Source organism: Gossypium arboreum, chromosome 12 (assembly GCF_025698485.1).
Source record: "Gossypium arboreum isolate Shixiya-1 chromosome 12, ASM2569848v2, whole genome shotgun sequence".
In the NCBI taxonomy this organism is placed as follows: domain Eukaryota; kingdom Viridiplantae; phylum Streptophyta; class Magnoliopsida; order Malvales; family Malvaceae; genus Gossypium; species Gossypium arboreum.
This window is the reverse complement of record NC_069081.1, coordinates 5923828-5947400: the sequence shown is the minus strand read 5'-3', so window position 1 is coordinate 5947400 and position 23573 is coordinate 5923828. Positions and strand designations below refer to the sequence as shown.

The 23573-nt window shown below is 35.5% G+C and overlaps 1 non-coding gene across 1 annotated transcript; it reads right to left on the bottom strand.

The window, feature by feature from the left end:
- Positions 1–368: 368 nt before the first annotated feature.
- On the bottom strand, positions 369–475 carry LOC128286044 (small nucleolar RNA R71). The gene has a single exon (XR_008276591.1). It is a non-coding gene; the product is annotated as a small nucleolar RNA R71 (small nucleolar RNA).
- Between the last annotated feature and the right edge of the window lie 23098 nt (positions 476–23573).

Below are 23573 nucleotides of genomic sequence, written 5' to 3'. Positions count from 1 at the left end.
CTCGTACTATGTATGATTATGCCAAGCCCAATTTAATTGGGGCTAAATCGAGTATTGTTAAACTTGCTGTTGCTGCAAATAATTTTGAACTGAAACTTAATACTATTCAAATGATTCAACAATTTGTTCAGTTTGATGGTTTGCAGGACGAAGACCCAAATACTCATTTGGCTAATTTCCTAGAATTCTATGACACTTTCAAGATAAATGGCATTTTTGATGATGCCATTCGCCTGTGGTTATTCCCTTTCTCATTGAGAAATAAGGCTAAGTAGTGGTTGAAATCCCTACCACAAGGTCCTATCACTACTTGGGATCAAATAATCAAGAAGTTTTTGCTGAAGTACTTTCCATCTGCTAAGACAGCCAAATTGAGGAATGATATCTCTTCCTTTGTACAAATGGATTTAAAGACTTTATATGATGCATGGGAGAGGTATAAGGATTTATTGAGAAGGTGCCCTTACCATGGGCTACCTCTATGGTTACAGGTTCAGACTTTTCATAATGGGTTAAACCCCTCAACTAGGCAGATGATCGATGCAGCCGCTGTGGTACCATAAATAATAAAACACCTGAGGAGCTTAATGAGTTCATAGAGGAGATGTCACTGAATAACTATCAGTGGCAAGTCATGAGGACAAAGCCTAATAAAGCAACCGGTGTTTTCAACCTCGACGCGGTCACCATGTTATCAAACCAGGCAGAACTCTTAAATAAAAAGATTGATGGTTTATGTGCTTCTACGCAGGTACATTCAGTAATACAGTGCAATACAAATAGAGGAGGAATGAACAACATAGAATATCAGTCCTACAACCCTAGCATAGAGAACGAACAGATCCACTATATGGGTAATAATTTTAGACATCGAAATAATCCATATAGTAACACTTATAATGTAGGTCGGAGGAACCATCCCAATTTCTCGTGGGGTGGTCAAGGACATCTAAAACCGCAACCACCTCCAGGTTTCCAACAACTACCTTACTAGCAGGAAAAGAAGCCGAACCTTGAGGAGATGCTAACGAAATTCATCTCGGTGTCAGAAACTCGCTTCCAAAACACCGAAACCGCACTAAAAAATCAACAAGCGTCGATTCAAGGGCTCAAAAATCAAATTGGTCAACTTGCCAAGATGATTTCAGAATGACCATAAGGTAGCTTACTGAGTAATATCGAAACTAACCCAAGGGAGCAATTTCATATGATTTCTGTTCGAGATGAAGAAGGGTTAGTTGAAGATGAACCAAAACCGAGACAAGAAGATATGGTAGGTAAAGGTAAGGTTGAGGTGAGCCGCAACAAGCAAAAACCGATCATTAAGGAATATAAATCTCATGTGCCATATCCAAATGTGACAAGGAAAGACCACACAAATGAACAATTCGGTAAATTCCTTAAACTGTTGAAAAAATTACATATTAACTTACCATTTATTGAAGCTCTTTCGCAGATGCCAAATTCCGTTAAATTTTTAAAGGAGCTTTTAGCAAATAAGCAAAAGTTAGATGATTCGTCGCACGTGGAGCTAATGCAGTGTGCTTAGCCATTTTGTAGAATAAACTGCCCAACAAATTGAAAGATCCAAGGAGTTTTACTATTCCTTGTTTAATTGGTAGTTTAAGTGTTAATAATGCTTTGGCTGATTTAAGGGCTAGTATTAATGTCATGCCCTACAAAACATTTAAGCAACTAGGTCTTGGGAAACCGCAACAAACTAGGATGAGCATTCAATTAGCAGATAGAACAATTAGATTTCCTAAGGGTATTGTTGAAGACGTACTCGTCAAAATTGATAAATTCATTTTCCCAGTTGATTTTGTTGTTCTAGACATGGATGAGGATAGTGATGTACCATTGATTTTAGGGCGGCCCTTTTTAACAATTGCTAGAACTATCATAGATGTTGGTACAGGTGAGTTAATACTTTGTGTAGGTGATGACACAATTAAACTCAAAGCTTATGATTCTGTTAGGATATCTAGTGATTGAGATGATTTTACGAGCTCTGTTAATGTTAATAACCTTGTAGCTCAACATTCTTTGTAGGAAACACCTCGAAAAAATGTGACAGAACTACAGCCCAGTTTACATAACAAAAACAAAACAAATCATGAAGAAAGAAGATTACAAATCGATGAATTAGATAAATGGCAGACACACATCGAGGAGAAACCTAGAATACATGATGAACCAAAGCAATTCCATCATGAGCTTAAGGATAGGACGAACCAATTAAAGATTGGCGATTAGGTATTGTTGGATAAAACGGACCCTCGAATCACTACTTTAGAGCATAATGCAAACGGAGCAACTCCTTTTACGGTATTGAATATTTTCCCATACGGTACAGTCGAGGTAAATTATTCTAAATTTGGCACTTTTAAGATAAATATTACTCGGCTAAAACCTTATGTTGATAATATAATTGACAGTAAGAAAGAGGAGTTTCGACTCTGTGAACCACCGTAACCGTGAGAATACGAGGTAGGTCGAGCTTAGACTTTAAATAAGCACTTCTCGGGAGGCAACCTGAGTGTTAACACTGCTAATTTTCTTAACATTATTTCATGATTTTTTTTTAAAATTAATCAATTTTCAAAATATAAAAAAAAAAGTGTGTTTTTGACCCACAGGGCCTGGCCACACAGGTGTATGGAGCACACGGCCTGGCCACACGGGCATGTGGGATCTCACATGGGCCTAGGAAAAGTGAAGGAAAACACACACGGCCTGGCGACATGGCCATGTGACCCACACGGCCTGGACACACCGGCGTGTCCTAGGCCGTGGTGAAACCTGGAGCTATTTTTTTCAAAGTCTGAGAGCTACACGGCCTGCCCACACGAGTGTGTGAGGTCTCACATGGGTGTGGGAGAAGCGAATGAAAACACACACGGCCTGGTGATATTGCCTTGTGACCCACACGGCTTGGCGACATGGCCTTGTAACCCACACGGCCTGGCGACATGGCCTTGTGACCCACACGGCCTGGACACACGAGCATGTCCATGGCCATGTGAAAACTGGGTTAATCACCCCAATTTTATTTTATTTTATTTATTTTTAATTGTTATATTATTTATTTTATTTTACTAATTAATTAATTAATTAATTAATTATTCTTATACTTATATTTTTATTTTTTATATATATATTTTTATTATTTCTATTTTTATTTTTATTTTTTATTTTTTTATTTGCTATTTCTATTTTTTCTTTTCTCTTTCATATTTTTTTCTTGTTATCATTACAATTACCTTTTAAGTTTATTGATATCATTGAGTTTTTATTATTATTTTAGTATTATTATTATTAGTATTATTATCTTTCTTTTTAATTTTGTTTTAGTTGTTTTATTTTTTCTCTTCAACTTATTTTCATTATTATCTTTTGAAAGATTTATGGTTGTTTCTAATCGAGTTATAACCCTTAATTTTCTTTATTATTTGTGTTTATTTTCTTGTTAATTTTCTCGGAATCATGAGTTACATTTAAATTTGATCATAGATTCGGTTTTCACTATCTCAAGATTTCATCCAATATTCGAGGCGCTTTGCTTTTCTCCTCTCTTATGATATTCATTTATACTGTGATTATATATGTTTGTACATTAAGGACAATGTACATCTTAAGTGTGGGAGGTTATCTATAGAATTATTAGAAAATCCTAAATTATGTCTTGTGTTTAAGTAATTTTCTCACATTACTATTAGAATGAATTTTATTGATTTATGATTATCATTGATGTGTTTTAGATTAAATTCATAGGTAATTGTGCATTGATTGTTTAAACTTTAAGACACTAGAGAATCAAGCATGATAAGTCTATTTTTAGAATTAAAAATTTTAGGTTGTTTCCCTAAATTAATGCATTACCTTGAAGTTTGGAATTTGCAAGATTGACATCAAAAGTCATAAATTTTTTGAGATTTTGAGCCTTTAGAGCATACATTTTTCTTGCTCACTTTATTATTGGTTATGAGTGTGTCAATATTGATTTGTTATTCTAGAACTTGCTTCGATTATACATGTCGAGACCACACCTTTGATTTGATATACTGAGATGATAAATGCACCTAGGTTTTAACCCACTTATCCCATAAAAAGCCTACCTTCATAATTAACCCTTAGTGAACTACTTTGAGCCTAACAAACCGTTTCTTAATTTACCATTCATATTAACCCATAACTTTTTTTTTGATTCATTAAGAATTGTTTCCCGTTTTGTTGACTCCCTTTTTGTTGAGATTTGATTTGGTTAGTTCCTTAACTATGTTCTTTTGTTTCAGTTGTTAAATTTTCTCTTATTATCTATTGTTCTCAAAAAAAATGAAAAAAAATACATATATGTTGATTGTAATAACCCAAATTTGCCCGGCCCGTAAAACAAACAAAAATAATAATAAAAGTTCTTTTACAGTCGATTTACAAAACCCAAATTGCTATCCTATTTACATAGCCCAATTGAAACACTACTTAGGGCACATTTACAAACCACACCGGTAGCCCACATTTGAACCTCATTACACCTAAAACCCTTTAGCCCAAATACTCAAACTAGACCCAAATAGCGAGGCTCAAGAAGGCCCAATACCTAAACTGAATCAGGAAACCCTAGGGTTTCCAGAAACCTTCGCGCCGTAAACACGATCCCAATCATCACGCCGTAGTCAGCGGTCCCTTATCTCACACCACAATCAGTGTGCCAACCCTTTGTCACCGGGTCTTCGTTCGCCTGCAAAAGGAAAGAAACAGCAGAGATAGTACCAATATAGCAAGAAATAAAATTAAATATTGTAAATGTTATTTTATGTTGATTTTCAGTGGCTATAAAAGCCCGAATCGAAACAATGTAAAGGGGACTATGTTTTTACAGGCATATATACAATAAAAATCAAGAAACAGAGGTGATTTACTTTTTTTTTTGTTGTGAATACATACAAATATTACTAAAAATATAAAAAAAGGATTTACCAACGGATTTACGCTAAAAATTGAAGCTCTTCAGCTTCCGGCCGCCGTATCTGGCGGAGTTGACGACGGCTCGTGGGCGTGTGAGTTTGATGACCAGGGCTTGGCCCGACGGAGGCCGGAGCTCGGAGGGCTTCCTCTCTTCTCCTCTTTCAGAGGATTTCTGTTTTTTTTTAAAACCAGGGGCTAAAATGATTTTTTTAAAAGTTTTTTTTATATTTATAAACGACCCGTACGACGTCGTTTTGGGATGACCGTTTAGTGATCAAAACGGTGTCGTTTCAAGACTGAAGATCCGCGCGTTGACCCGTGACCCGAGAGGGATTCGTGTGTTTTTGTTTAATGGGCTAATTGCCCAATTGGTCCTTCCGCATTTTCAACCTTTATAATTTCGTTCAATTCAAATTTTATTTTTATTTAAATTTGGCCCTGACCTTTATTTTTGTTTCAATTAAGTCCTAGTTACTATTACAAGGCCTATTTTGGAACGACGTCGTTTTGGGATTAGGGTCAAATTGCCTCAGCTTTTATCGCGTGTTTCAATTAGGTCCTTTTTTATTTTAAATTTAACCCTAGAGTTTTATTTCCATTTAATTTTAATCCCTTCTAATTTTATATATATAATTTATTTATTTTAAATATTTTATATATTATTTATTTTTACTATAAACATTATGTATATATGAATAATTTATTATATATATTATTTTTACTTATGCATTGTTTATCATATTATTATTAATTCATTATATATTTTATTTATATATTTTATTATATTATATCATTTTACTATATATATTATTCATTATGTTATTTTTATATTATATTATATTATTTATTATGTATAATTTTAAAAATTTGTAAACTATTATTAAATAATATATATATCATTATTAAATATTTAGTATATTATGTAAAATTCTAAAATTTACTATAAAGTTTTGCTCCTATTTAATATAATATTATTTATATAAATATATATTAAGCTATTATATCATATAATATATATTTTAAAAATTTCTCCTTTATTATTTATATATTGTTTTAAAAAATTTACCTCATTTATTTTTTCTAATTGTATTTAGATTTTATTTTTTGTGTTCATAATTTGTTTGTTTATTTTTGTATCTTTTTGTATTTATTTAGTATTATTTTAATATGTTAATTTTATCTCATAAATTATTTGTTATTTTTATGTTATTTATTGTTTTATATATTTGCATGAAAATTGATTATTTATGTTGTTATTTTAAGTTATATTCGCATGAAATATTATTACATATATGCAATTTATATTGTTATATTCATTATTTTCTATTTTGTGTTTTGCATGAAATGGTAATGTATGTATATTTATGTTATTTATGATTATATATACATAAAATGTTAATGTATATTGTGTACTTTATGTCGTTATTTATCATTTTCTATAGTATATTTGCATGAAATGTTAAAATATGTATTAGGTAGTTTAATTTATTTAATATTGATCTTTTGTAATATGTTAAAAACATCATTGCTTTAAAAAATTTATATTTCATTTAACCTAAAAAATTTTAAAAAATGAGGCAATATTTTTATATTTAGGAATTCGGGAAGTAGTGCCCTAACGTGCTGGGTTGCCATTTCTCATTTGTCTAAATGTCTAAAGTATCCTTTTAAATAGATTTTGTAAATCACGAGATGATTTTAGTCACGAAAGTTTAAGAATATCGTGTCCAATCATGCTGGATATGATGGTTGTACTCTTTTGGAGCGAAAGAATCTCGATTTTCAGCTCAAATTGTTCCGTTTTTTAAAAAAGAATCCGATTTTTAAATTCTTTCAAACTTTTGACATTAAGATAGAAAACTATTCAATTTGGTACCAATTTTGGGCGTTGCGAGGGTGCTAATCCTTCCTCGTGTGTAACCGACTCCCGAACCTGTTTCCTCACATTTTTCGTAGACCAAAATGTTTTATAAGGTGATTCAATCACACCTAAAAAGGTTGGTGGCGACTCCCGTTTTCAAAATTCTCTCTCTTTTTTTTTAAAAAAAAGGGTTTCGACAGCTTGGCGACTCCACTGGGGAATTCATAAGAGAGTCAAGCCAAGAAATTGATTATTTTTTTGTTTTAATGTTAACAGTTTGAAAATATTTTAAAAAATATCGATCTTTTTACATGTGTTTACTGCATATGTTTGTTATTTTGTTTTCGTACACATTGCATTTGTATGACCGCTGTGGTCGCACCCTTAAGTAGGAGTGAGAAGCTACGCTTTCGTGAGGTTTTCACCTCCGTATGGGCTAGTGGATTGCTTCCGGGATACACCCGTACCTATGTTTTCGTGAGATTTTCATCTCCGCATGGCCATAGGGAAATGTGTCCCCCTGAACTGAACTTGGTCCATATGAGCCTATAACGGGTGAGGATCGAAGAATCTGCTGGTTCAGGTACCCTCACTTTAGAACTAAAACACATATAGTGAACTTTAAGTGCTTACCCTAGGGAGTATAGTGATAGCCTTTAGTAAGCTACCCTTATAAGTGCTTGTTTATTATGCCTTTTATATATGATACTGACTTATGTTATTTTGCTATTATTGCATGTCACTCAACATTTAAAGGTATCGATTCACGGTTCGATTTCTAGATTAGAAAGTTTTGTAATGAGAAACAAATATCTTGATAAAGTGGAGGACAACGCTTCTGTCTGTGCGTGGTCAGAGGAAAGCCAATTAGAGAAAGGAGATAGTGTCACCGAAGGGTATACGTCAGATTTGTGGGACTTCACTCGTATTAGTTCGACACAGAATGAGTTTCAGGAGTTGAAGAACATTTGGGCCCAATGGGATGACGAGGCTAAGCAGCTGTTCTACTAGAATTATGGAGATCTTCCCTATTTGCTAGACATCAAGGTGGATAAGCATCTGTTTCAAGCTATGGTACAGTTTTGGAACCCTGTTTATAGTTGTTTTACATTTGGAGAGGTAGATTTAGTACCTACTTTGGAAGAGTATACGACCTTGCTTCGCTGTCCAAAAATTCAAGGTAACAAAGCTTATGTTAGGGTTACTAATCTCCCAACTTTCGTGAAGAAATTAATGATGATCACAAGGATAAGTGAACAGTGGGCCGCAGCTCAAATCCAACAAAAAGGTGATGGTAAATGCATTCCGTGGGCAAGTTTGAGGGATCTGATATTGGCACACCCAGATGTGAATAAGAGGGCTGATGTTTTGGCCTTAAGTATTTATGGTTTGGTGATTTTCCCCAAAGCTATGGGGCACATAGATGAAGCAGTTGTGGATTTATTTGATAGAGTTGGTAAATAGAACACACCTGTGCCTGCAATCCTAGCCGAGACGTTTAGATCTTTGAGTGCATGTCGGAGAGTCGGTGAAGGTGGTTTCATTGGATGTGCACAATTGTTGTTAGTATGGTTCCACAGTTACTTTTGGAAGGTTGATAAGGTTCCTTGCCGAGTGTTCTTTGAGGATTATTCTCCCTTAAAGGAAGCAGCAGCTACGCCAAGGAGGGATGACATTACAGAGGAAAGGTGGATGGAAATACTTCAGAATCTCCGAGAGGAAGATGTTATGTGGAAAGCCCCTTGGATGGCTCCTAATGAAGTCCTTTATCGTTGCGAAAGTTTTGATTGGGTACCTTTTCCTGGAATTTGGGGATTTGTTGTTTATGCACCATTAATCGTCCTGGGACAATACAAAGCGAGGCATTTTATACCGGCAACACAAGGGTTAGCTCAAAGTGATTTCTCATATAAGGGGGATCATTATAAGAAAAAGATGTGAGAGATTTCCGAGGCTTGGAAGAAGATTTGCTGTGTGAAGATTTTGACTGAAGGCCCGACGACAACTCTTGAGTACAAAGGGTGGTTTAGCAAGAGGATCAATGATAACATCCCTAGGCTGAGTTTAGGGGTTGCTCGATCGATGGAAGAGAGTTTACAGTGATTCCATCAGAGTTAGAGGTCATAAAGTAAGAGTTCAAAAGGAATAATTTAGAGCTCGGGAGAAAGATAGAAAGGCTTGAAGAGGAGAAGATGTACCTAAGCTTAGACGTTGACGTTCAAAAAATTGACGTCGAAAAAGTGAAGAAAGAAAAGAGGAAGATTAAGGAAGACCGAGATGACTTGAAGACACAATATAAGAGGATACAACTATCAATGAAGAGAGCTGGATTGGGGAAGTCTTCAGAGCAGTGGCAACAAGAGGTTCAAGAAGAAAGAACCAAAGCCGAGTATTGGGAGAAGAAGTTTCAAGAGATGCAGGCATAGAATCAGGCCCTAGAGAAAGAGAATCAAGGATTAAAAGCTAAGGTGACGGAGCTTGGACGATCTCTTCATCATCATCGAATTCGTAACTCTGCGGTCGAATTAAAGGCAAGTCTGAACAAGATCGAGGAAATGAAGCACAATATTGGAGGGTTGGAAGTAGCATTGCAGAACTGTGAACTTCAGATTGAGCAGCTCGAGGAAAGAGAAGGACATTAGAAGGGAGAGCTTCACCATTTTTAGGATCAAGTCAGAGATAGGGACTATCTCATGGGAGAAGCCATAGTCCAGATTCGAGAGGCTGCTGATCATTTACAAGACCTGGCAACGTAAGCTAATGTATTGAGTGCAAAGTATGAGTCAGTGTCAGATAGAGGTCGAGAGTTAGCTTTGTTATTGGATAGGGTTAAAACTCTAGGCCTGAGGGCGAAAGCATATTTGTAATTCGTTTTGTGTAAAGATTTTTGTTTCTTAAATAACATTTTCTAAATTAAACTGAATCAGAATCGATATCTTTTTTACATTCATGCATTTGTATCTCATTGCATCATATGCATTTGAATTTATAGAAAGACCCTAATTAGTTAAAATTACAGAGAGAAAGAGAGTGAGAGAAAAAGAAAACCTGGAAGCAACACATCCTTACGGTACACGCACTAAGAAAAAGAATATGGATCAAAGAATTGACCAGATCCAAAAAGAAATGCAAGAGCAATTGCAGGAACAATTGGCAAAAATCCAACAAGAGATGAAGGATCAAATGTTGGAGGCTCAAAGGAATATGATGGCTGAAATGGCCCAGCTGCTAAAGGGGGCAACGGATAAAGGAAAGGCCCTTATGACTGAAGAAGATAATGAGGATCATCCTTTGGGTTTTAGTCCACCCCATGTGCAAACTCAACCTGACGCATATCCTCGAAGGCCGTCCATCACAATAAGGCCTCAACATGGGCAAGCCGATGCTGGAATACCCATGAACTTTCAAACTGGCTCGGGATTCAACCCGGGAGATAACCCTACCAATCCAGTCATCCCTGATTTGGATGTAGCTGAGAGGGAAGAGATGAGGCTCGAATCATCAAGGCAATTAGAGGAACGTTGTAGATGGTTAGAGGAGAAATTTAAGGCATTGGAAAATGCTGATAATCGTCAGGGAATTGATGCCAAGGACTTGAGTTTGGTCCCAAATTTGGTGCTTCCTCATAAGTTCAAGATGCCGGAGTTTGAGAAATACAATGGGACTACTTGCCTTGAGGCCCATATCACCATGTTCTGTAGGCGGATGACTGGCTATGTAAACAATGATCAATTATTGATCTATTATTTTCAGGATAGTTTGGTTGGGGCAGCGGCTAGGTGGTACAATCAATTGAGTCGCGCAAGGATTGGTTCTTGGAGAGACTTAGCGCAAGCCTTTATGTAGCAATATAATCATGTGACTGACATGACTCCTGATAGAATCACTTTGTAGAACATGGAAAAGAAGCCTAATGAGAGCTTTAGGCAATATGCACAGAGGTGGAGGGAGGTTTCCATACAAGTTCAACCACCGCTTTTGGAGAAAGAAACTACCATGCCGTTCATTAACACCTTGAAGGCTCCATTCATTACTAATATAATTGGAAGTACCACCAAGAGCTTTGCTGATATAGTTATGGCAGGAGAAATGATTGGGAATGCCATAAGGGGTGGTAAGATAGAGGGGGAAATTGCTAAAAGATCGGCCCCAAGAAGGAAAGATAATGAGGTGAACAATACGAGTAGTTATAATTCAAAAGTGATTACGGTTAGTTAGCCCAGAGCAACTACAGTTGGGCAACAGGATTCCCAAAAGCAGGGATCTGGTTCGAGACAAAATTCTGAAAAGGTCTCTTTTACACCTATCCCAGTGACGTATCGGGAGCTTTATCAAAGTTTATTTAAATGCGCATGCAATAGCTCCTTTTCATTTGAAACCACTGCAACCCCCATATCCCAAATGGTACGATGCAAACGCCAAATGTGAATACCATGTAGGGATATCGGGGCATTCAATCGAAAATTGCACTGGCTTTAAAAAAGTAGTGGAAAGACTTATCAAGATAGGGGTCGTAAAATTTGATGACACCCCTAGTACAAAGAACCCATTGCCAAACCATGGTGATCAAGAGGTAAATGCAATTGGGGAAACTAGAATGAGAAGGATTAAAGAGTACATGGCCATGGTAAAAATACCGATGAAAGTAATCTGGGACAAAATGATGAAATGAGAAATGATAATCTCTGAAGAGGGAAAAAAATGAGTGAAGGACTACTGCGAGTTCCATGCAGAAGAGGGACACGAGATCCAAGAATGTGACGAGTTTAAGGCTTTGGTACAAAGCCTTATGGATAATAAGGAGCTGGAATTTTATGAAGCTGGCTCAGATGAGGGACATGTATGCGCATTGGAAGGTGAACCAAAGAATCAAAGAATCAATCGGCCAAGGATCATTATTTTTATACCAAGGAATAATGAAGTTGAGACACAAATAGTGCCGAAAGTCATTATTCACAAACCCGTTTCCTTTTCTTACAAGGATAACAAGAGGGTACCCTGGAATTATGACTGCAATGTGACAATACCGGAGAGAGAAGATATAGCTAGTACTTCTAAGGAAGCTCAAGTTGAAGGATCCTATACACGCAGTTGGAAGCGTTATGATGCAAAAGGCATTAGAGTTAAGCCTACAAAAGTGAAAGCCTTTGATGTTGAGAAGGAGAATAGGGCTGAGGTACTTGTTAATGAGCCAGTGAAGGAAGAAGAAGCTAGAGAGTTTCTAAAATTCCTGAAACACAGTGAGTACAGCGTGGTTGAACAATTGCGCAAACAACCAGCTCGTATATCAGTATTGGTTTGCTTCTGAGTTCAGAGGTACATCGTGAGGCGTTAATGAAGGTGCTCAACAAGACTTACGTTACTAATGATATATCCGTCAACAAGTTGGATAGATTGGTTAGTAACATAAGCGCTGACAACTTCATTTATTTTAATGATGATGAAATCCTACCTGGTGGTATGGGATCAGCTAAAGCTTTGCACATCACCAGCCGCTGCAAAGGATATACATTGCCGAGTGTGCTTATTGATAATGGGTCAGCTTTAAATGTCCTACCATTGTCCACATTGAACAAATTGCCCATAGACAGTTCTCACATGAAAACATGCCATAATGTAGTGAGAGCATTCGATGGCACGGAAAGAAATGTCATGGGAAGAATTGATATCCCTTTGCTGATCGGGCCAAACGTGTATGAGGTAGACGTTTTAGTGATGGACATCAAACCCTCTTATAATTGTTTGTTGGGGAGGCCTTGGATACATTCGGCAGGAGCGGTCCCTTATCTTTGCACCAGAAATTGAAGCTAGTAACAGATGGAAGGCTGGTCACCATAAATGCAGAGGAAGACATTATAGCAGTAGTCACCAATGACGCACCCTATGTAGAGGCAAACTAGGAAGCTGTTGAGTGTTCTTTTCATTCTTTAGAATTTGTTAATGCAACATTTATTTCAGAAGGGAATGAGGTGCCGGTGCCTAAGATATCCAGAACCACAAGCATGGGTTTACAGATGACAATAGGGAAAGGAGCCTTACCAGGAAAAGGATTGGGAAGATATCTCCAAGGAGGGATTCAAGTTCCAGAACTAAAGGAGAAGAGAGACTATTTTGGCTTGGGTTTCAGGCCAGATCACAGGTAGAGGAGGAAGGAAATAGAGAAATGTCAAGAAAGAAGAAAGGCGCGTTTAAGTCGAAGAGAAGTAGAGTGGGAATCAATGACGTTCCCTCATATATCCCAGACCTTTATATCAGGAGGGATGATTCACCCTAAGAGAGGATTGCTTGAAAAAGGAAGTCATCATATCAATACTGTATATAATGAAGAGTCTAAACAAAGAAACCTTGAGGGCATTCGCCCTTACGAACTGGGAAGCTCTTTAAACAATTAGAATGCAGAAGAACTTCCTGTAGTTTTTAAAGATTTTTCAGAGTAATTTTCAGAACACTCTTGTTGCTCTAGAGCCTAGGAATAATAAGATTTCATTTGTAAAATAGGCTCTTGTTCAGATATTTGCATATCAATAAAACATGACTTTTGTTATCAATCCGAGCGAATATTCTTTTATAGCGATCAATATTCTTTTGACCTTTTTTTTAAATCCTTTCAAATTTTTCATTTCATACATAACACATAAATAAACATTCTTACAATTCATTCATTCTTTGTACATTCTTTCGTACCCCGCAAGTCCCTAGATATCAATGACATGAGCACTGATACTACAAATCTTGAATTCTCTTTTGAGCAAGACATGTGTTTAGAAGAACCTCAGGATTTTGAAGATAACAAGGATTGTGATGTGTCTCCAGATTTGTTGAGAATTGTGAAACAAGATGAGAAACAAATCCTACCCTGAGAAAAAGAGGCAATAGAGAATGTAGCCTTGGAGGAAGGAAAAGAGGTGAAAATTGGGACACATATTTCAAAGGACACGAGACAAGGTCTTGCTGAGCTACTACGTGAATTCAAAGATATCTTTGCATGGTCATATGAGGATATGCCAAGGTTGAATACTGATATCGTGGTACATCGTCTCCCTATAAGACAAGATTGCAAGCCAGTCCAACAAAAATTACAAAGGATGAGGCCTGATATTGTGCTGAAAATAAAAGATGAAGTCAAGAAGCAGTTTGATGCTGGATTCCTACAAGAGGTTAAGTACTCAGAATGGGTGGCCAACATTGTGCCTGTCCCTAAGAAGGATGGGAAGGTACGAATGTGTATTGATTATAGAGATTTGAACAAAGCTAGCCCAAAGGACAGCTTTCCTTTACCGCACATCGACACTTTGGTGGATAATACAGTGGGATATTCGTTGTTTTCCTTTATGGATGGCTTCTCAGGGTACAATCAGATAAAGATGCATTCTGAAGACATAGATAAAACCACATTTATAACATTGTGGGGCACCTTTTGTTACAAGGTAATGCCCTTCGGGTTGAAGAATGCAGGGACAACATACCAAAGGGCTATGGTGACCTTATTCCATGATATGATGCACAAGGAGATTGAGGTGTATGTTGATGACATGATTGCCAAATCTTGAACAGAGATGAAGCATATTGAAGTCTTGAGGAAGTTGTTCCTAAGATTGAGGAAGTTTCAGTTGAAGCTTAATCTGGCAAAGTGCATCTTCGGAGCTAGGTCGGGGAAGTTATTGAGCTTTGCGGTCAGCGAAAGGGGAATAGAAGTTGAATCACACAAGGTTGGAGCCATACGAGAATTGCCTCCACCACGTACTCAGAAGGAAGTTTGGGGTTTTCTTGGAAAGTTGAATTATATTGCTCAGTTTATTTCACAATTAACCGAGAAATGTGATCCTATATTTCGCCTCCTTAGAAAACACAACCAAGGTACTTGGGATGAGGAATGCCAGAATGCTTTTGATAAAGTCAAGCAATACTTGTTAAACACTCTAGTGTTATCTCCGCCCAGTCTAGATAGACCATTAATTCTGTACTTATCAGTGTTTAGTAATTCTATGGGATGTGCGCTTTGTCAACATGATGATTCAGAAATAAAAGAGAAGGCGATATATTACCTCAGCAAGAAATTCACAGAGTGTGAGATGAGATATTCACTAATTGAGAAGTTGTGTTGTGCTTTAATCTGGACGACTCAAAGGTTGAGGCAATATATGCTATATTATACGACTTGGCTAATTTTGAAACTTGATCTATTAAAGTACATGATAGAGTCAACAACCCTAAATGGAAGAATGGCAAGGTGGCAAGTACTGCTTTCAGAGTTTGATATAGTCTATGTGAGTCAAAAGGCTATAAAAGGAAGTGCGATAGCAGAATTTCTGGCTAGCAGAGCTCTAGAAGATTGTGAGCTATTGAGCTTTGATTTCCCTAATGAGGAGTTGATGTACGTGGCAACTACTGAAGAATATCCATGGAAGCTGACTTTGACGGTGCATCCAACGCGGTAGGAAATGGAATTGGGGCAGTCTTGGTATCCCCAAACGGTGATCATTATCCATTTACATGTAAATTGGATTTTGACTGTACGAACAATATGGCCGAGTATGAAGCATACATCATAGGGATTCGAGCGGCCAAAGAGCGAAAAATTAGAACCCTGGAAGTATATGGAGACTCTGCGTTGGTAATTTACCAGCTTAGGGGTGAATGGGAGATAAGTGACCCCAAATTGATTAATTATTAAAAGGTAGTTTTGGAGTTACTTGAGGAGTTTGATAACATTACCTTCAATTATCTCCCACGGGAAGAAAATCAGATGGCAGATACTTTAGCAACACTGGCTTCCATGATTAAAGCAAATAAAAAATGGGATGTGAGACCAATTTAGATGAGTATTTTTGAGGTCCCAGCTCATTGTTATAACATCAAAAAAGAGGAAAAGGAGGACCATCTTTGGTATCAAGATATATTGCGGTATGTGAGAAATCGTGAATATCCTGAGTAGGCAGCCGAGAATGACAAAAGAACCTTGAGGAGGTTAGCTTGCGAATATGTACTAGATGGGGACATCCTTTATAAAAGAAGGAAAGGTCAGGTGTTTTTGAGATGTGTCAACGCTGTGGAAGCCCGAAAAATCTTGGAATAAGTACATGAAGGTGTTTGTGGGACACATGCTAATGGCTTTACAATGGCAAGGCAAATCATGAGGTTTGGATACTATTGGTCTACTATGGAAGGAGATTGTATCAGCTATGCCAAGAAGTGTCATAAATGCCAGATATATGGGGACAAAATTCATATACCACCTTCACCTTTGCATGTTATGACTTCTCCATGGCCCTTTTCCATGTAGGGCATGGATGCCATTGGGCCAATATAACCAAAAGCTTCGAATGTGCATCGTTTTATTCTTGTGGTCATTGACTACTTCACGAAATGGGTAGAGGCAGCTTCATATGCTAGTGTTACCAAGTCGGCAATAAGTCGTTTCTTGAAAAAGGAGATTATTTGTCGGTATAGAATGCCTGAGAGGATCATATCGGACAATGCATTGAACTTGAATAACAGCATGATTGCAGAAGTCTGCAGCCAATTCAAGATCAAACATCATAATTCATCTCCATATCGTCCAAAAATGAATGGGGCAGTGGAAGCTGCCAACAAAAATATCAACAAGATAGTGGGGAAAATGACTGAGACATACAGAGATTGGCATGAGAAATTACTATTTGCACTTTTTGCCTATCGAACGTCCGTTAGAACCTCCTTTCTCGTTGGTTTATGGGATGGAGGCAGTGTTACCCATTGAAGTGGAAATACCTTCTCTTCAAATTTTGTCAAAGATAAAGCTGGATGAAGCAGAATGGATTCAATCGCGGTATGACCAATTGAACTTGATGTATCAGAAGCGAATGATGTGAGCTTATGACAAGAAAGTTCGTCTAAGAGAATTTTACGAAGGGGACCTTGTACTGAAAAAGATTCTTCCTATACAGAAGGACTTTAGAGGAAAATGGATGCCGAATTGGGAAGGGCCGTATGTTGTGAAGAAGGCTTTCTCTGGTGGTGCACTGATTTTGACAGAAATGGATGGGAAGAGTTTACCCAATCCAGTGAATTCAGACTCAGTCAAGAGGTACTTTTTCTAAAGAGAAGGGAAGCCAAGGTGAAAACCCACAAAGGGCGCTTTGAGACTTCTAAAAGAAAAAAAAGGAGAGGCCAAGGTGAAAACCCCTAAAGGGTGCCTTGAGACAAAAGGGGTTTTGAGTTGAAAACCTGAAAGGGCAGCTTAAATTTTGAAAAGCATGCAGTGACCTTGCTATACTGGATTTGACAAGAAGTGGAGTGTGTTACATACCGGGGCATCAACAAAGTACTTTGGATCTTCTAAACACATGTTAAACTTAAAACAGTCTTCATGGAGTTTGTATACAGAAGCCCAAGTTGTGATATGTTGGGCATCTGATTTTTGTCCTGTTTACTATATTTGGATTCTTTTTCTTCTCAAAGATATGTTTTTAGATTAATTTCTTTTTGTATTTTAATGATTCTTAAGATCAAATTATTTGTCTTCCATTATCCATAAAGTGTATTGCATTGAAATAATGATTGATGAACTAAATATTTTTACAAATGAAGTTTTGCAAATTACTCTGGAAATCTCTAGATAATACAAGAAACTGAAACAAGACAATTGTTTAAAGAATTCCCATGAATGAAGGTCGGAGGTACTGGAAAATTTCTTCTTCAGTCTAAAGGTTGATTGGACAATTCAAATGATTCAATCCTAGGAGAGGATCATCTCTGGCAGGTCGTAACATTCGAAGAAAGGTACAATAGGACCAATTTGATTCAAAGCATACGAGTAAAGTATGATTGATACTTTGAGAAAAATAATGATGAAACTTTGATGGATGAATGAGTAAAGACGTCCGAAATAGGAGTCATTTCCATAACATTTTGCATCATAATATGTCTAATTAGGAGCATTTGACTCATTTTTGATCATGGCATCCTATTCATTAGGCATGAGCACATACACATTCTACAGGTTATGTCCTTTAGGGGACAATGTAGATAGCAGATTTGGCATCTCTATATTGACAGGGAACAAATCGAAGAAGTAGATTTGGCATCTCTGTATTAGGCGGGGAGTAGATTGAAGATAGAAGATCTGATATTCATGTGTTTACATCGAAGCAGATCGAAGATGACAGATTTGGCGTCTCCATATTAGATGGGGAGCAGATCAAAGATAGTAGATCTGACATTCGTGTGTTTACATCGAAGCAGATCGAAGATGACAGATTTGGCGTCTCCATATTAGACGGGGAGTAGATCGAAGATAGCAGATCTGACATTCGTGTGTTTACATCGAAGCAGATTGAAGATGATAGATTTGGCATCTCTGTATTAGACGGGGAACAGATCATAGATAGCAGATCTGTGTTGACATCAAAGCAGATCGAAAATGACAGATTTGGTGTCTCTGTATTAGACGGGGAGTAGATCAAAGATAGCAGATCTGACATTCGTATGTTTACATCAAAGCAAATCGAAGATAACAGATTTGGCGTCTCTGTATTTGACGGGGAGCAGATCAAGGTTATTAACATGGCGTTTTTGAGTTTGCAATGAGCAAATTGAAGACCAGGAAGTCAGGATCTGATAAGACCGGGCAAATTTGGTCCTTTTATAGTCTTTGCTCTATTCCTGTTACACAGTAATGAGCAAAGAGGGGCAGATTAATAACCCAAATTTGCCCGGCCCGTAAAATAAACAAAAATAATAATAAAAGTTCTTTTACAGTCCATTTACAAAACCCAAATTGCTAGCCTATTTACGTAGCCCAATTGAAACACTACTTAGGGCACATTTACAAACCACACCGGTAGCCCACATTTGAACCTCATTACACCTAAAACCCTTTAGCCCAAATACTCAAACTAGACCCAAATCAGCTAGGCCCAAGAAGGCCCAATGCCTAAACTGAATCAAGAAACCCTAAGGTTTCTAGAAACCTTTTTACCGCAAACATGATCCTAATCATCACGCCGTAGTCAGCGATCCCTCATCTCACACCACAATCGGCGTGCCAACCCCTTGTCACCGGGTCTTCGTTCGCCTGCAAAAGGAAAGAAATAGCAGAGATAGTACCAATATAGCAAGAAATAAAATTAAATATTGTAAATGTTATTTTATGTTGATTTTCAGTGGCTATAAAAGCCCGAATCGAAACAATGTAAAGGGGACTACGTTTTTACAGGCATATATACAATAAAAATCTAGAAACAGAGGTGATTTACTTTTTTTTGTTGTTGTGAATACATACAAATATAACTAAAAATATAAAAAAGGGATTTACTGACAGATTTGCGCTAAAATCGAATCTCTTCAGCTTTCGGCCGCCGTATCCGGCGGAGTCGATGACGACGCGTGGTCGCGTGAGTCTGATGACCGGGCCTTGGCCCAACGGAGGCCGGAGCTCGGAGGGCTTCCTCTCTTCTCCACTTTCAGAGGATTTCTGTTTTTTTAAAACCAGGGGCTAAAATGATTTTTTTAAAAGTTTTTTTTATATTTATAAACGACCCGTACGACGTCGTTTTGGGATGACCGTTTAGTGACCAAAACGGTGTCGTTTCAAGACTGAGGATCCGCGCGTTGACCCGTGACCAGGGAGGGATCCGCGTGTTTTTGTTTAATAGGCTAATTGCCCAATTGGTCCTTCCAAATTTTCAGCCTTTATAATTTCGTTCAATTCAAATTTTATTTTTATTTAAATTTGGCCCTGACCTTTATTTTTGTTTCAATTAAGTCCTAGTTACTATTATAAGGCTTATTTTGGAACTACGTCGTTTTGGGATTAGGGTCAAATTGCCCAGTGAGTCCCTCAGCTTTTATCGCGTGTTTCAATTAGGTCCTTTTTTATTTTAAATTTAACCCTAGAGTTTTATTTCCATTTAATTTTAATCCTTCTAATATTTTTTATATATAATTTATTTATTTTAAATATTTTATATATTATTTATTTTACTATAAACATTATGTATATATAAATAATTTATTATATATATATATTATTTTTACTTATGCATTGTTTATCATATTATTATTAATCATTATATATTTTATTTATATATTTTATTATATTATATCATTTTACTAAATATATTATTCATTATATTATTTTTATATTATATTATATTATATTATATTATATTATTATTATTTATTATTTATTATTATGTATAATTTTAAAATTTGTAAACTATTATTAAATAATATATATATCATTATTAAATATTTAGTATATTATGTAAAATTCTAAAATTTACTATAAAGTTTTGCTCCTATTTAATATAATATTATTTATATAAATATATATTAAGATATTATATCATATAATATATATTTTAAAAATTTCTCCTTTATTATTTATATATTGTTTTAAAAAATTTTACCTCATTTATTTTTTCTAATTGTATTTAGATTTTATTTTTTGTGTTCATAATTTGTTTGTTTATTTTTGTATCCTTTTGTATTTATTTAGTATTGTTTTAATATGTTAATTTTATCTCATAAATTATTTGTTATTTTTATGTTATTTATTGTTTTATATATTTGCATGAAAATTGATTATTTATGTTGTTATTTTAAGTTATATTCACATGAAATATTATTACATATATGTAATTTATATTTTTATATTCATTATTTTCTTTTTGTGTTTTGCATGAAATGATAATGTATGTATATTTATGTTATTTATGATTATATATACATAAAATGTTAATGTATATTGTGTACTTTATGTCGTTATTTATCATTTTCTATAGTATATTTGCATGAAATGTTAAAATATGTATTAGGTAGTTTAATTTATTTAATATTGATCTTTTGAAATATGTTAAATGCATCATTGCTTTAAAAATTTATATTTCATTTAATCCAAAAAATTTTAAAAAATGAGGTAATATTTTTATATTTAGGAATTCGGGAAGTAGTGCCCTAACATGCTGGGTTGCGATTTCCCGTTTGTCTAAATGTCTAAAGTATCCTTTTAAATAGATTTTGTAAATCACGAGATGATTTTAGTCACGAAAGTTTAAGAATATCGTGTCCAATCATATTGGATATGATGTTTGTACACTTTTGGAGCGAAAGAATCTCGATTTTCAGCTCAAATCGTTTCGATTTTTAAAAAAGAATCCTATTTTTAAATTCTTTCAAACTTTTAACATTAAGATAGAAAACTATTCAATTTGGTACCAATTTTGGGCGTTGCGAGAGTGCTAATCCTTCCTCGTGCGTAATCGACTCCCGAACCTGTTTCCTCACATTTTTCGTAGACCAAAATGTTTTATAAGGTGATCCAATCACACCTAAAAAGGTTCATGGCGACTCCCGTTTTCAAAATTCTCTCTTTTTTAAAAAAAAAAAGGGTTTCAACATTGATTATTATAATTTCTTTGTTCTGAGCTTAAGTAGTTAATTTTATATTTTGTGAAGAAGCTCGTGTTATTCTTTAATAATTTCGGTTGATGTAATTATTCAGCATTAGCTTATCTTTCTAGTTAGGTAATTAATCAATTCGATCTCGACTCTAACCTTCTTTTTCAGTCTTTATCTACACCTTAAACCAAGCCCCATTACAACCCTGTAAAGACCTTTTGATTTGTGTATCATCTCATTTTATAGTGGTGGAGATTTGATTTTCATGCAAGCCTATGGTAATAACTTTTCATGTTTGACTTTTGAGTGGTTAATTTTTAAACCTTAAACACTTTGAGTGATTTGAGTGAATATCTAGGGAGGATGTCAATTCTTGTCGGTTTTGAATTAAAGGTAATTATTTAAATAAGGGGAAATACCTATGTTTTCATGCTTTAAAAAAATGTTTGACTTGGATTATTTGAATCTTTAGTGGTCTTTTAGTTGAATTATCAATGTGTAATTATTTGTGAATTATGATAAAACATTATTGATGAGAATTATGAATTGAGAAAGTTTAATTTTAATTGTGAGTTGAGGATTTTGCTTGAGGACAAGCAAATGTTTAAGTGTGGGGATATTTGATAAACCATAAATGTAACATATTTTAATTCCATGCTTGGCATATTTTTGGATGATTTGTGATGAGAATTAGTGAATTTGATGCTCCTAATCCCTTAAATATATGTTTCTATACTTAGGAGAGCATTTGGGAGCAAAAGGAGCGAAAAAGGGCCCAAAATCGGACTTTTTAGGATCCACATAGCCTGGGCACATGCCCATGTGATCCACACGGGCAGGCCACACGCCCATGTGCTAGCCCTTGTCGATATCGCTTCCTGTTTCCCAAACACACTGAAAAAGCCAATTTTTAGGTTTTCTAAGCATTCTAAAGCCTAGATAAACACACTAGAAGAAGACCTAAGGGGAGACGCAGAGCAGAAAGTAGAAATTACTCAAAGGGAGACGTTTGAATCATCTCGGAAGCAGATCCACTTCAAGATTGAAGATTTCCACTCAAATTTCTCTCGAAGTTTATTTGGGTTTTTTTATGTCTTGTTGTTGTTCTAAATCTGATATGTTTTCCTTTTAAATTATGAACTAAACTCCCTAAATACCTAAAGAGGATGAAACCTATGATGGATCTTATTATTTAATTTTCTGAATTATATGATAAATACTTGTTCTTGTTCTTAAATATGTGTTATTAATTCTTGCCTTAATATTTTCAAGATATTAATTCAAGTTTGATGTGCTTATTCAGTGGAGCAAAAGTCCTTGTTTAAGAGTAGATATGACATAATTAAGTGGAGTTGCATGAAATCCTAGAGATAGGACGACATAAATCTACCGGATTAGAGTCAAATCTAAAAGGGCATCCATAGATCGAGTTAATGCGACGATAGGGGTTTTAATTAGAAAGAGATTTCAATTAATCAACCTAGAGTCAGTTGTTCTTAGTCTTGAAAGAGATATTAACATAATTTAGGGATTTCTACGGATCAAAACAAGTGAATAAATCGTTTGATTCGGAGTCACAGTAATAAGTGAAGTCTAGGTGGATTCTTTCCTGGGTATTGTCTTCTCTATAAGTTTTCTTCAAGTATTCTTCCCAATTTGCTCTCTTTCGCATTTAGTAGTTAATTAGTTAAGTTAATTTTAGATTAAAACAAATATCTTATATATATTTTAGGCTAAATAATAAAAAGATAGTTAATACTAGTACTTTTAGTCCTTGTGGATACGATATTCTGGACTTGCCATAACTATACTACCATTCGATAGGTGCGCTTGCCTTAGTCGTGATCGTAGTCTAGTTTAGTGTTTCATAAAACAATCATCAATATATATTCGACTTTCATTTATATAAATTCACATAATTCAATTTCAGCATATAAACTCGTAAATAATCAATACTAACAATATCTATTAGCTTATAAACTTACCTCAGACGATGAAAAACGGAACAGGACAACTAGTTGACAACTTTAGTTTTCCCCCGATCCAAATCAATTTCCTTGGTTCTTGATCTAAACATATTCAAATTAAACTCATTCAAACATATTTTCACTCCTTTTAGTCCAAAAACACATAAATGGGTAAATTACCATTTTATCCTAACATTTTACACTTTTTACAATTTAGTCCAAATTGCACAAAACACAAAACATGCAAAATTTGCACACACCATGCTTAGGCCGAATATTTCTAGTGTTTATACAAGTCCATAAATTTCACGTATTTCACATTTTAGTCTCTCAATTTATTATTTTTTCAATTTAGTCCTAATTACTCAAAATCATCAAAAATTCCAATACAAAAC